This window comes from Stigmatopora argus, chromosome 12 (assembly GCF_051989625.1).
Source record: "Stigmatopora argus isolate UIUO_Sarg chromosome 12, RoL_Sarg_1.0, whole genome shotgun sequence".
Lineage (NCBI taxonomy): Eukaryota > Metazoa > Chordata > Actinopteri > Syngnathiformes > Syngnathidae > Stigmatopora > Stigmatopora argus.
This window is the reverse complement of record NC_135398.1, coordinates 5,056,635-5,069,832: the sequence shown is the minus strand read 5'-3', so window position 1 is coordinate 5,069,832 and position 13,198 is coordinate 5,056,635. Positions and strand designations below refer to the sequence as shown.

At 40.2% G+C, this 13,198-nt stretch overlaps 1 protein-coding gene across 2 annotated transcripts in view; it reads right to left on the bottom strand.

Moving 5' to 3' along the window:
- Positions 1–13,198, bottom strand: part of tnr (tenascin R (restrictin, janusin)) — a 132,647-nt gene that overhangs the window by 110,215 nt on the left and 9,234 nt on the right. For both annotated transcript variants that reach the window (XM_077616238.1, XM_077616239.1), the window contains exons 2-3: positions 1,127–1,296; positions 693–904 (exon numbers count right to left, since the gene is read on the bottom strand). The gene's annotated coding sequence lies outside the window, so the exon portion shown is untranslated. The remainder of the gene's footprint in view (positions 1–692; positions 905–1,126; positions 1,297–13,198) is intronic.

The following is a 13,198-nucleotide window of genomic DNA, read 5'->3' as shown; positions in this document are numbered from 1 at the left end:
AAGATGTGAAAAGAGGAGTCATTTTTTTTACAGCTCTTGAATGAAGTTGTAATGTACTACTGTCAAATTATAATAGCTGTTTTGACAAATATGACTTGCAACCCCCTTTTAAATACACCTTAAATCCCACACATTAGTGTGATAATATATATTTGATTGATACTCTCAGTGAACTATTAATTAGTGTCACAAGTTGAACATTTGAGAAAACCCCTCATGGTAATAAAATCTCTCACAAACTGTGTATGGCATGCAACTGCACAAACGACATTTTTTCTACAGTCCCCGTTTTTTCTTATAACTCAAAGTGAATCTAAAAATAGCAATCTATAATAGTATATTCTAAACAATGGATGAGTGACACACCTTTGCACCTGGAGAGCATTGATTCAAGGCTGCCATGCAATTCTAAAATCACAAAAACTGCCATAAAAAGAGCCTAAAATCCCCGAAACGCCCACAACACATTTTTTAAAAAACAAGTTCAATGTGAACCACCACCCCCCCGACCCCTTTAAGATAAGCTTTTCCGTGAAAATCTGTCATCAGGATGAGTGCCAACAACTTAAACATAACCATCACATCCAAAAATCTGTCATTACTCCTCAGTGTCTTACCTCGCATCTCTTCCAAGACGACACAAGAAAAAAAAGCACATAAGAGACCACCCAACTTAAGACAACTTCACTCACCCGCTTTGAGGTGTCTTGCCAAAACCTTGCCAAGTCAGGCAGGCGTCCGCCTTCTTTGCTCTCACTCAAACGGCGGCTGCTTCACACAAATCCTGGACCGGTGGCAGTTTTACATGGAGCTCGGCGGGTGAAGATCTTCTGATGGTGATGCTGTCGGTGGTCCTCTGTGGTTGCGCTGGGCTCAGATGCGCTCTCTCATCCCCTCCGCTCAGCTGCAGTGGAGATTGTGAGGACAAACTAAGCGAGCTGCTTCACTTGCTCTCTCGCTGGGAAGCTGAAACGCCCCCTCTACCTATCCCACACTCCCTCTCTTTCTCTCTAGCTCCCTCTCTTTCAAACTGTCAGATGCTCACTTGGACTTCCCCCCTTCACTCTGTCACTCCCTCACACCAAGACCGACTGACGGATGCAGTCTTACTCGCCGATTTTCTCACCTTTTCAATCGATTTCTCAGGTACTTTCTCCATCTCTCGTCATTGACGTGCACAACGGTGTCACGGAGAGTGCAGCCTCTAGTGGCAGCCTTTATTCCTCAATGCTGTGTTTAATGTGATCCCTGAGGGCGCTGGTGTTTCGCCCGGGCAACTGGCTGTGCACCCAAAACCTGCAGAAAAGACCCAGGAAAAAGATTATTGAAAAATAAACAGAAAGTGGTCGTACATAGTGAGATTGTATGACTTGAAATTGGTCAATTGAGAGTCATTCACAGATAAATGGAAATGCAATAAGTCAAAACCAATGTTCCCTCTAATTTTTTGTTTGTCTGGGCAGAACGACAACCTCCACTGAGTACCGGTGTGAGCAATATATTCATTGCTCGCTATGGGCACACACCAGTATCACACCTGCCATAAGCAGGTGCATGTCTACTACACATAAATGATTTAGTAATAATAAAATGTAATGATTAATATCTATGAATGGGCGGCCCGGCGGATGAGTGGTTCGCTCGTCGGCCTCAGTTAAAAAGAAAAAAAAGGGATTTTATTTTGTGCGCTCCATATGATTTGCTGTACGCAGAGAAGACGAGAGTAGTGCGCAATTGCGCACGCGCACAGCTTAGAGGGAACATTGGTCACAACCATGGGAAATTTTAAGTCTTTGGTGAATGAACACAATGAAGGCATTTTATAATAAAGTGTTAATCAAAAATCTCTGAAGGAAGCGGACGATTATTGGAATTTTACCAAAATGTTACAAGTCATTTAGGTAAATAAATGCCACGATAGTATATAGCTTTTTGGTTTTTTACTAGCCTTTTGTGAAGATCTACATTGGCCTTGGAGTGCAAAATACAACAGAATATAAAAAAAGGTCAATCACAACAACGACAAATATCTCCAAGGATGCACCATGTGAACTCAAAATGAATAATAAATCTATTCGAGTATAATAGGAAGATGTTTCCAAAATCATTTTGAATCAAGAATACACACTTAAGATGGCAAAGTGATTGTGTTTCGTCCTTCCAGACAGGCATGAATACTAAATAGCCCTACTTCAATTTCAGAGACTATTCCAATCATTTCAATTAATCCTAATTATCTAAATCCAAAGTTCAATTTAGAGAGAGCGGAGGTGTTGCCTAACCTTGTATGAGTCATAGCCCTCTCCTCAAGTTCTCTTTGCGATGATCACAATAAGGTGAGAAGCCATAGTGTTTTGGCGTTGCTGGAGGAGAAGAAGAAAAAAAGGCTGCTGGCGCTCCAGCAACGTGTGGGCAGAGCGCTGAGCTACTGGCTTAGATAGATAGAGATGCAGGGGGTGCCATTAGACGGCTTTAGACAGGGAGCCTGACGCTAGCGGTCACAGCTGAGAAATCAGCTCCAGTGGGAGCGATCACTGAGAGCTGGAAAGAAATTAACTCATTAGCTGCCACTGAGAGCCATTGACGTCCAATCCATTTTGAAGTCAACCTTCCTGCGACACATGCGCTTTTTTTTTCATTTCACGACTAATGTTTACATTTGCATCAAAATAAACCCAATTTTTGTCCAATGGCAAAAACTTCACAATTCGAAAAGTGTCTTGTCCTACATTTTTTATCCATACTTTTGTCATCAAAGAATTCAGGAAATTGAATTTATATAATGTTTGCTTAAAAGCTACATTTACAAATTTGAAACCCCAAAAATATTTCTCAAGGATCCATTGGAAAGCGGCCCAGTGGAGCGAGTGGTTAGCGTGTCGGCCTCACAGCTCTGGGGTCCTGGGTTCAAATCCAGGTCATGTCCATCTGTGGGGAGTTTGCATGTTCTCCCCGGGCCTGCGTGGGTTTTCTCCGGGTACTCCGGTTTCCTCCCACGTTCCAAAAACATTCATGGTAGGCTGATTGGACACTCTAAATTGCCCCTTGGTATGGGTGTGTTTGTGAATGGTTGTCTGTCTCCTTGTGCCCTGCGATTGGCTGGCCACTGATTTAGGGTGTCCCCCGCCTCTGGGCCAGAGACAGCTGGGATTGGCTCCAGCACCCCCCACGACCCTAATGAGGATAAAGTGGTTCAGAAAATGAGCTGAGATGAAACCCATTGGAAATAAAAATATTTGTTTCCAATGGCTCCATTCCTTTTCTCTGAGGAAAAAATGACCCAAAATCAATAGAAAGTGATATGAAAAAGGAAATAGGTGATCAAATATATTAAAAAATGAATTGATTTTTTTTTGCGGACAATCTACTAATTTCATGAACTCACAAAGAGATTATATACAGTTTTTATTCACCCTTGAGGTATATCAAATGCATGTGATACATCTAAACTGTTTTAAATTGTGACGGAAATGCCTGATATGTCCCCTAAAGCTTTCTTCGTGTTTAAAATCATGCGTAACAGCAAGCTACAAGAGTGATTCTTCACTTTGTGTTTTGTTTACCTCTGGAAACAAGCAGTCCTGGGGAAACTAATGTATTGTCAATATCCCATAATGTGCGACCATTCATTGCAGCGTCGGCTATTACGGTGAAGTCGAGCATTTCATGAAAATTTGATGCTTAGCAATGATTTGAATCACAGTACTCTCTTATCAACATATCCTTAACTGCTCCCAATAGCCTTCATGCCGCATAGTCAAACAGCACTTAACTGCCCGCTCTGTTTGCAAGCGTCAATGTTTGTATTTACAAAGTTGTAATAGCATCTAAATAAGGCCTGTAATAGGGGTTTTTATCAAACACTTGCTTGTGTTGGGCTGTGCGCGCTCGCCTTTCTTTGCGGCTGCAAAATGGTTGTTGAAAGGGGGGGGGTGGGCAGCCAACATCAATACGGAGACTGAATAATAATGCCACTGTTCGGTCTGGGAAGCTAATTCTATTGCAGACACAAAACAGGCGTCTTGTGCTGGGACATTTTTTACTGGGTAAGGTAAAGAAGTAAGGCAGCATTGGAAGAAAATCTTGCTTCATCAAAATGATCACACAAGGGCATGATAAAAAAAAATGTTTAAGACCGCCACACGACAAGCATGGGTGGGTGTCTGCTTGCATGTACAGTGGTACCTCTACATACGAGCAGCTCTACCTACAAGATGCTCGAGATACGAGGAAAATTTCGAGCAAATAATTCGCTCGAGATACGAGAAAAAATTCGAGATGCGAGAAAGCCAGGTGGCCATGACATGAGAGGCTATTTATCATTGTAGCGCACTGTCTTTTTTGCCGCATCTCTTTCGTGTATAACAGATATCTACGAGCACTGATCAGTTTCGTCACACAAGTTTCTCCTACACATGGACCAGAAAACGCACAACGCGCATGTGCGGGCAAAAAGAAGGCTTTCTGGGTAATGAAGTATACTCGTGCACACAACACCGATAGCCAATGGCACCCTTTCTCAGAATAAAACTTCATTACCCACAATCAATACATGGGTAGGCTGTTATTCCTTCCTTAGCCTGTTAGCTCCCGCGATCACTCATTCAAGACTACTTCTCGTTGCCAAGTGGTTTTGAGTTATCCTATTGTGAGGACATTTGTGTCCATCATTTTCGGAATATTTTGAAGGGAATACAACAGCAAACAGCCCATCGATAGCGAACGTGAGGGTGGAGGCGTGGCAAACAGCTAACCCAGAGAACGAAGGTAAAAAAATTAAAACAAAATTAGAATTCAGTTTTGTGTAAAGTTACATTAAACGTATGTTTGGGTGTGTCTGTATATATATATTAATCCAAGTTAATTTAAATTAGTTTGTTCGGTTACGAGTGCGTTGCCGTGGATAAAGTCCCCCCAAACCCCCCCTTCCCCGCCTGATATGTCCGTCCGTGTACTCTCCGCTCCTCTAAGCCGTCTAATTTTAGTTCTATTAAACATTTTATTACTATTAAACCACTAGTTATGTGTTACTTTGTTAATAGATGGCGAATTTGAAGAAATAAAACATTTTTTCCAATCCAATATCTGGTTTTTGGTGTTTTTTCAGAGGGTTGGAACAAATTAATTTGTTTTTAGTTCATTTCAATGGGAAACGTTCGCTCGAGTTAGAATATTGACATACGAGCTCAGTCCCGGAACGAATTAAGCTCGTATGTAGAGGTACCACTGTATGTGAAAGAGTATGAGTTGGTATGGGTGCGTGTCTCGAAAGGCTCACGAGTGCTGACAGGGGGATAAAGCCTCCCGCTCCCCAATCAATACGGCTTTTCCCTTCACACTGCAACTCTGTCACCACTAGAAAACAGAGAAATTGACTCAAACGAGAAAAGCAAAGCTCCCCAAAACAATCTTTTGTGTGATTGACTTTGAAAAGAAAAAAGAAAATGAATTGCTCAGTGTGCAAGTGGCAAAAACGAAGTCTCCCGCGGACATTGTGCCACTCCATCACCTAAGGTTTTTTTGAAACCTCTTGGTTATCCTAAAATATTGATCTGCAATTTTACCCCCTCAGAAAGTGGAATTGTTTTCTACTTTGGAGTAAAAAGTTAACTGGTAGTTCGCAACTTAATACGTTTTTTTGAGCAGCATAAATGAGTTTTTATGTGAGCTGCAAAATGAGAAAAAATGACCTCAAGACAGGAACTTTTTTGTTTTGCAATGAGCTAAATAATGTGACAGACCTTCCGGAAGTTTAATCTTTGCAAATGCACAATCAATTTACTGACTGCCCAATCAAATTAGCCTGAGAACTTTCAGTTCAAATGGATTGGACATCCGTCGATGGCAGCCAATACGTTAGAAATCCAAAAGTGAGGATATGTGCCACTGTTGCCACCCGCCATTCTTGCCGTTCTCCTCCAACAAGGATGAGAACATGATTGGCATTTGAGTGACGGACTCCTGCGGACACTTGCGAATTGCTGACTGAAAGCGCAACACAACAACATATAGCCCAGAATTTGCCAAATGAGCATATTCCTTCTTTTCAGATTCTTACTTTTATGTTATCGTCAATTATTTATTGTCTCCAGTGTGTCATACTTGCAATTCTCTTTGCTTTTACTGCCATCTGCTATTTTAGTCTTGTTTATTGACAGAGTACACCATTGTGCAAAAGTCGTGGACCACCACTGGCTGTCTGCTTTAATGAGCTTTTTTTTGACAGTACTTTAGAAAAAGGGACAAATTTAATCCAAAATTTTGGAGGAGACTGGTGCACCCAAATAAAATATTACGGTGCACACAGTATTGGATAACTTTATTCATCCCGTATTCGGGAAATTTCATTGTGACAGTAGCAAGAGGGTGAGAATGCAGATACAGGAAAGGCATAGTTATAAGTTAGACAGTACAGTCGCAAAGGCCGCAGAACAACAACGCAAAAGCACAAAGTACGACACAAATCAAAGTAAATAGGATAATTAAGAATCACCAAATCAATTCATTAAGACAGAAAAGCAGCAAAAACACAAAACGAACAAGAGTGGACGGAGCTACCGCCACCGGCTGCCACTTGAACGGCGCCATCTTGGTTGCGGTAGCAAAAACGGATACAGACTCAGAACCACACACAGGAAATCTTCCACAAGATGGGGAACTTCTGCAGACTGTGACCGAGGTAGAGAATATGCAAAGTCACTCTTCCAAGCTTAGCCGCAGAGTTCCTCAGTAGTCTGGAGCTCAAGACAACAGTAGCAGAGTAGAACCCCTCGACTCCATTTCTGGCCTGGTAAGCACTGACAGCTCTTCCATCTTATCCCATGATGGAATGGTTGGTTAGAAGCGTTGCTTCTTCTCCCGGGACTTTTGTCAAAAAGAAGTAGCGGAAAAAAGCCAGACTAACAGAATAAGAAAAGTTGTAAAAACAAAGTAAAAAGTATAAAGTACAAAGTAAAGTAAAAAGTATTGTAGCAATAACCGACGCATCAAATTACTGGTGTATTTTCTCGAAAAATCAAGTGTACTGCTTGAGTCTGAACCTTTTGAAAAGAAGATGAGTGAGATTAACAAGCTCAAATAGAATGACAGCAATCCACATGAAGTGGATGTAATTAGAGGTCTGTTTGTTTGCATGCATGAGTAGTGATTTCGCTTCCATTCAGGCAGCGTGAGTGTTTCCTTTCGGCGCTCCCGCTGCGCTACTCTTGAAATCAACAAATGTTGACAGCGGTTCTTTCACTACAGCCGTGTTGATTTTGACTGGAGATGCATTTGAAGTTGACTTTTTTTCGTTTTTTTTGCCTCAGCATATTTTCGAATTTAGCTAGTTACACACACAAAAATGCACATAAATGAAAAAATAACGCAAACAATTAAGAAAATGGGCTCTGATCAAAGATGTTTTAAGTGTGCACATTATGTTTAGGTAATACAACTTTTGCGCCAGTATTGCAGACAAAAAAAAGTATATAAATAAAAAGTCAATGAATGTACATTTTTCTATACATATGTTTTCCAAAATAGGTAATTTAGACTATCAAACTTTTGTTTTATTGTTCTTAATTAACAGTAGTATCTGGGTCGAAAGTATTGGGACACCACTTATAAAAAAACTACTTTAGAACTGTTGCTGTACTGTAGGTGCAACAATTTAACCATTAAAAGTAAAAAAAAAAAGTTAATGCAATGCATTTGGAAGTTAAATAACCTTTTTTGTGAGGCTTTGTGGAGACGTTTTGCAAAAAGCAAAAGAAAGAGCAAAAGACCAAAGAGATGTCGTATTCTTATATGCAAGCTCAATCGGTCTTTTAAAGTAAGATCAGCATTTGTGCAAGATGCTGATTGATATCCAAAAAAGAAGCAAAAAAAGACGCAGAGTGAAGCAATTACGACTCCCACAGGTTTTGAAACATGCTAATCTCTTTCCATGTGTCATGCATGATGGAAGTGCATTTTTAAAGTGTGTTTAAAAGGGCCCTGAGAAAAGCAAAACTAGTGTGGAGTCATATTACGTATACTATATCCATCCCTATTTACACACATATACATACAATCCATTCATTTCATTCTTTAACACCACTTATCCTGGTCAGGATCGCGGGGTGCTGGAGCCTATTCCAGCTGCCATCAGTCGAAAGGCAAATACACCCTCGACTGGTCGCCAGCCAGTCATTGACATGCAATACAATACAATTTCCCTTGGAATTTACCAGAGGGAGAAAAGGGAATATGCAGACAAATACTACATAGAAAATAAGAGCAACACTAATGTCTTTAAACCCAATAGCAATGTAAGAGATGTAGTCTCCCGTTTCCTATTGTCAGCCTCTTGATTCTGTTGTGGAAGACGCTGAGACGGCAGCAGTGCTGTTGGTTAAGCAGGCAACTCGGCAGGAGAACGAGATTAAATCATTGATCTGTGACCTCGACGCAGGAAATCGTGACAGCAATAACAGGAGCGCCGATGTGTAGCTGCGTATGTTCAGATATTAGAAACGCTATAAAAGTTGATGACATTCTTGATAGATTCTAACTGCATATTGGCAGCTGTCATTCCAAAATAGGACCATGGCTCATTTGTTCCCATTAAAGGTGCCTTTTTTGTGCATATGGGCATGATTGGTTTATTTGATGTTAACATGGGGGGGGGATAATGTGGAACAGAGGCATGTTGCTTATTTAGCACCCGCGCCAAGCCACTGTCAGCATGGAGTTAAAGGTCAGACTAAAATTATGTAACAAGGATATGTTTAGGGATAATTGGCTTTTTAATTGCTTTTATACTAATAGTTGAGTTCCTGTAGGATTTTACCACACAAAAAAAGTGTGAAATAAACTCATTAAATCTCATGACATTTCAAATACATTGTGTCTGTGGGCAAGCTGCCCAAAATGAGATGCTTAAATAGTGTCCATATTACATCCTCAATAATTGTGACCATAATAGGTTTCTGTCAAATCTCTGCATCCAACATAACCCGAGTTATTTTTTGTCTCACTGGTCCCAAATGTCTAAACCACATGTGTCAAAGTGGCGGCCCAGGGGCCAAATCTGGCCCGCCGCATCATTTTGCGTGGCCCGGGAAAGTAAATCATGAGTGCCGACTTTCTGTTTTAGGATCAAATTAAAATGGAGTATAGATGTATATTAAATTTCCTGATTTTCCCCCTTTTAAATCAATAATTGTAATTTTTTAGTCCATTTTTTCTGTTTTTAGTTCAAAAATCATTTTGTAAAATCTAAAAATATATATAAAAAAAGCTCAAATAAACATTGTTTTAGATCTATAAAAAAACTGAATAGTCAGGGCTTTTAATCCAGTTCTTTTAATTCATTTATTTAAAAAAAAAAATCTAAATATTATATCTAAAATGGTCCGGCCCACGTGAAATCAAGTTGACGTTAAAGCGGCCCGCGAACAAACCCGAGTCTGACACCCTTGGTCTAAAGAATATCGCCGGTGTTATAGTATTTCCTCACAAATAAAATGGAAAGAAAGTGAATTTAACATCTGCCATAATGCAGCAGTATATTTAGTAGCCAACATGGAGTCCCTAAAAAAACAGTGCATTCATTCCCAGTATAGAATGTGCTCTGATAAATACCTTTGCAATTTCTATAGAGGCTTGGCCAGCACTGCAAGCTACACTACCCGCTGACATTCACTCACGCCTCCTGAGCTCAGCAGAATAACAAGAAAAAGGCCAAGAAGAAATCTGCGGTCATTTCTGGCCTGCATTTCTTCCACAATCAGTCAGCCAGGTCAGGGTAAGTCTGGGGAGGGGGGAACAAAGGCTAGCCGGTATAGAGGAGGATTCAAAAAGAAAAGGTGCTATAGTGAGGATTAAAAACACCATAGGTAGGTCTAGACTCTTATTTTTATACATCAGCGGATTTAAAAAAAAACTGCTATGTTGACCTTTCCCTGTTATCTCGTCATCATCCATCTCCCAGGTTTGTCCTTGATGATGAGTGATTCGTTCTTCAGGCAAACTGAACAGGCATGGCTGTTGGATTTAGATTTGTGGTTATGGCGAGACTGTCTTACAAAAATTGGGAGGGGGGGAAAAATGACGTGGGAAAAGTAACGAATCCTCTCTGAGTGGCTTTGTCCTATACGAGAAGAGAGAGACCTTGCAGCAACATAATTGGATTGCATTTTGTTATGCTGGGAGGAGATCTGCTCAGTGATTTGCGCAATAAGGTCCGTCATGACACACATAATGAGTAGGGCACTCAAATATGCATGTATAGTAATACACGCATAGCTATTCTTGGAAGGGGAAAAAAAGTAAAAATGACTGTATTTATCCTACTAAACATGAGAACCTCCACTTTTTCAGTTTGCCCTCTTGCTAACAGCTCGGTAAATTTGCTCCAGGAAAAAAAGCTAACAGATTTTCAACCCAGTAACTATGATTCTACCACTGTCATGAAAACTTTACCATGGTTTGATACTTTTTGAATACATATTATTGACAAATATGTAGCAGAAAATCAGTGAAAAGCTTTTTTTTTCAAGAATTATTCTCAGTTTCTTGATTAATACAAGTATTCATCATTACTATCTAGCTTGCACTTTCTTCAACACTGGAGTGTTGTTAAGAGTATATGCCGCTGTAATGTAATCAATGTTGCCATTACATTGCGTTTAATGTTGTGATCCAATAGCAATTAAATGGAAGTGTGAATATATCCTACTCAGGCAAAAAGACTCTTCTGTAATACCCAACCTGGGAAATATAGCTGGTGAGAGTTATAGCGATATAAAGCCATCCGGGGACACATATTTTTACACTGCAGAGTGTGCACACACTTTTTACACTCTATTAATCTACAAATGATTAAAGTTTCTGCTAATCCCACAGGAGATTACTGCACTTTGTCTTTAATGTGTTAACGTGTTTCAGGTTGACAGATGAATTTGCTATTGCCAGGAGACCCATAGTATAAAAATAAACACCCGCACACATTATTTAACATTAGAAGAAAAATAAAAGAACTTAAAAAAAAAAAAGTGGGCTCACATTTCCTGATGTTACTTCTACTTACAGTCTCCTATCAATGCGTTTATTTATTTAAGGTGACAGTGAATCAGTTTCACTCGCTTGCATACTTATCATATCACTGTGCGGGTGACAATATAGATTTGTGTCTATTTGTGGAAGCGCTGTCCAAACAAAGAGTGTTTTTACCATTTTGTTACGACACGGGCAAACAAATAATGTTCCATCTCATCAAATTGGCCGGGAAATTCAGAACGGATATTGTATTTTATCTAAATCGAATTGAACCGTGTTTGAATGAGAGAATGATATTACTTACTCCTGTTGTAAAATGCGGCAACTTTCAATATTGACGCCACGGATGAAGCTCATGATAAAGCATCATTTTATCAGTGACCGGACGTTTCGTCACCGGACAATTCGTAAGGTTAGTGGTTAGAATTAGGGTTAGGGGATAGTGGTTAAGGTTAGTGGTTAAGGTTAGGGGTTAGGGTTAACCTAACCTCAACCTCGCGAACGATTGTTTTGTTGCATAAATAATTTATTATCAACCAGGTAATCTCTCTCTCTCAAAATTATAATCATGTGAGACAGAGAGTTTTTACTTCAGATTTTTTAAAGGAACTTTGACATTAAAATAAAAGGCAATAAATAAAACGGAAATTCCGTCGACGAACTGTCCGGTCGACGAACTGTCCGGTCGACGAACTGTCCGGTCGACGAACTGTCCGGTCGACGAACTGTCCGGTCGACGAACTGTCCGGTCGACGAACTGTCCGGTCGACGAACTGTCCGGTCGACGAACTGTCCGGTCGACGAACTGTCCGGTCGACGAACTGTCCGGTCGACGAACTGTCCGGTCGACGAACTGTCCGGTCGACGAACTGTCCGGTCGACGAACTGTCCAGGTACCATTTTATCAAATTGTCTACCAAAAGGTTCCACCCGCAAATTAATCAACTCCCCCATGCAGCCCACACAGTCAAAATGTATCTATACTAGCTATCAATAGCAGCCAATAAGTAAGCCATCTAAAATCAGGCGTGTCCAAACTACGGCCCACTGGCCCGTTTTTAAATCAAATGAAGAAAACAACATTGAATACGGCCCACACAATGTGCTTAAACTCAGCCTACATTGCACTTTAGTGACAAAGCGAGGGAAGCATCAGGAAAATGTATTCATGAAGAAAAGTGAATTTCAAAGTTACTTTAAAAAAATAAAAATAAACTTCAGCATTTGCAGGCAATTAGCTCCTCACAGTCATCCCACACTAAGGGGGTCCGGCTCTCAATCTCGCATGCAAAGTCACTTTCGCTCCACTCTGACGCACATCCTCCAAATCACACAATCCCATTAGTGACAAACACACACACACATTTACAGTAAAGGGGCAGTGTCATCATTTTTGGTAGAACATAATTAGCATATCATTCTGCCAATTGAAGACTGTAACAACACCGTCCATCTCAATAGCAGACGCAGTGAGGATGACACAAGCACTGACATCTGATAGAGCGTAGTAATTAGATCTTCAGACCTCAAAACATTTGCAAGAAAGAATCATCCGTGTTGTGGATGATATCATTTTTAAGTCAATGTAATGAATACAGTGATATTGTGAAAGCAAAAGCAGCAAACAGAGAAGGTGGAATTTATTTATGTTTACTGTAGGTGGTAAACACTCACTGGGGAAGCATTGTACTCGTCTAACAAATCCAGACGAGCCACTGAGTGTATTAGTCAGAATAAAAAGCAAGTGATGCCTTAAACAATACTGAGATAAAGTGGCTTAAATATTTTTTTCCTGGGTTGTCCCTCAGTCTCCCTCGATTTTCTAATCATATTTACACTGTATTCTTACCCTCAATTACGCAAATACACTTTTTTTTAACCTGAGCAGCCCACTGTTGTCATTTTTCGAAAAATCTATTAAAAAAACAGGACATGGAAACACTTGCGTTGCAGTTGTAGTACCATTTGTTGTCCCAGTTTTTGGACAAAACAAACAATTTTTAAGGTGAAGACATTTTCTGGTTTTTATGTTGTGTCCAAGTATTCACAATAAAATGTTAATGGTAAAATAGTGGTCGTTTCTTCTCCAATATTGATTTTTCTGCATGTGCACTGTGTGTTTTAAATAGATGCTGTGGGTCTTAGATGAAACTTTCATGATTTTTTTCTGTTGGTT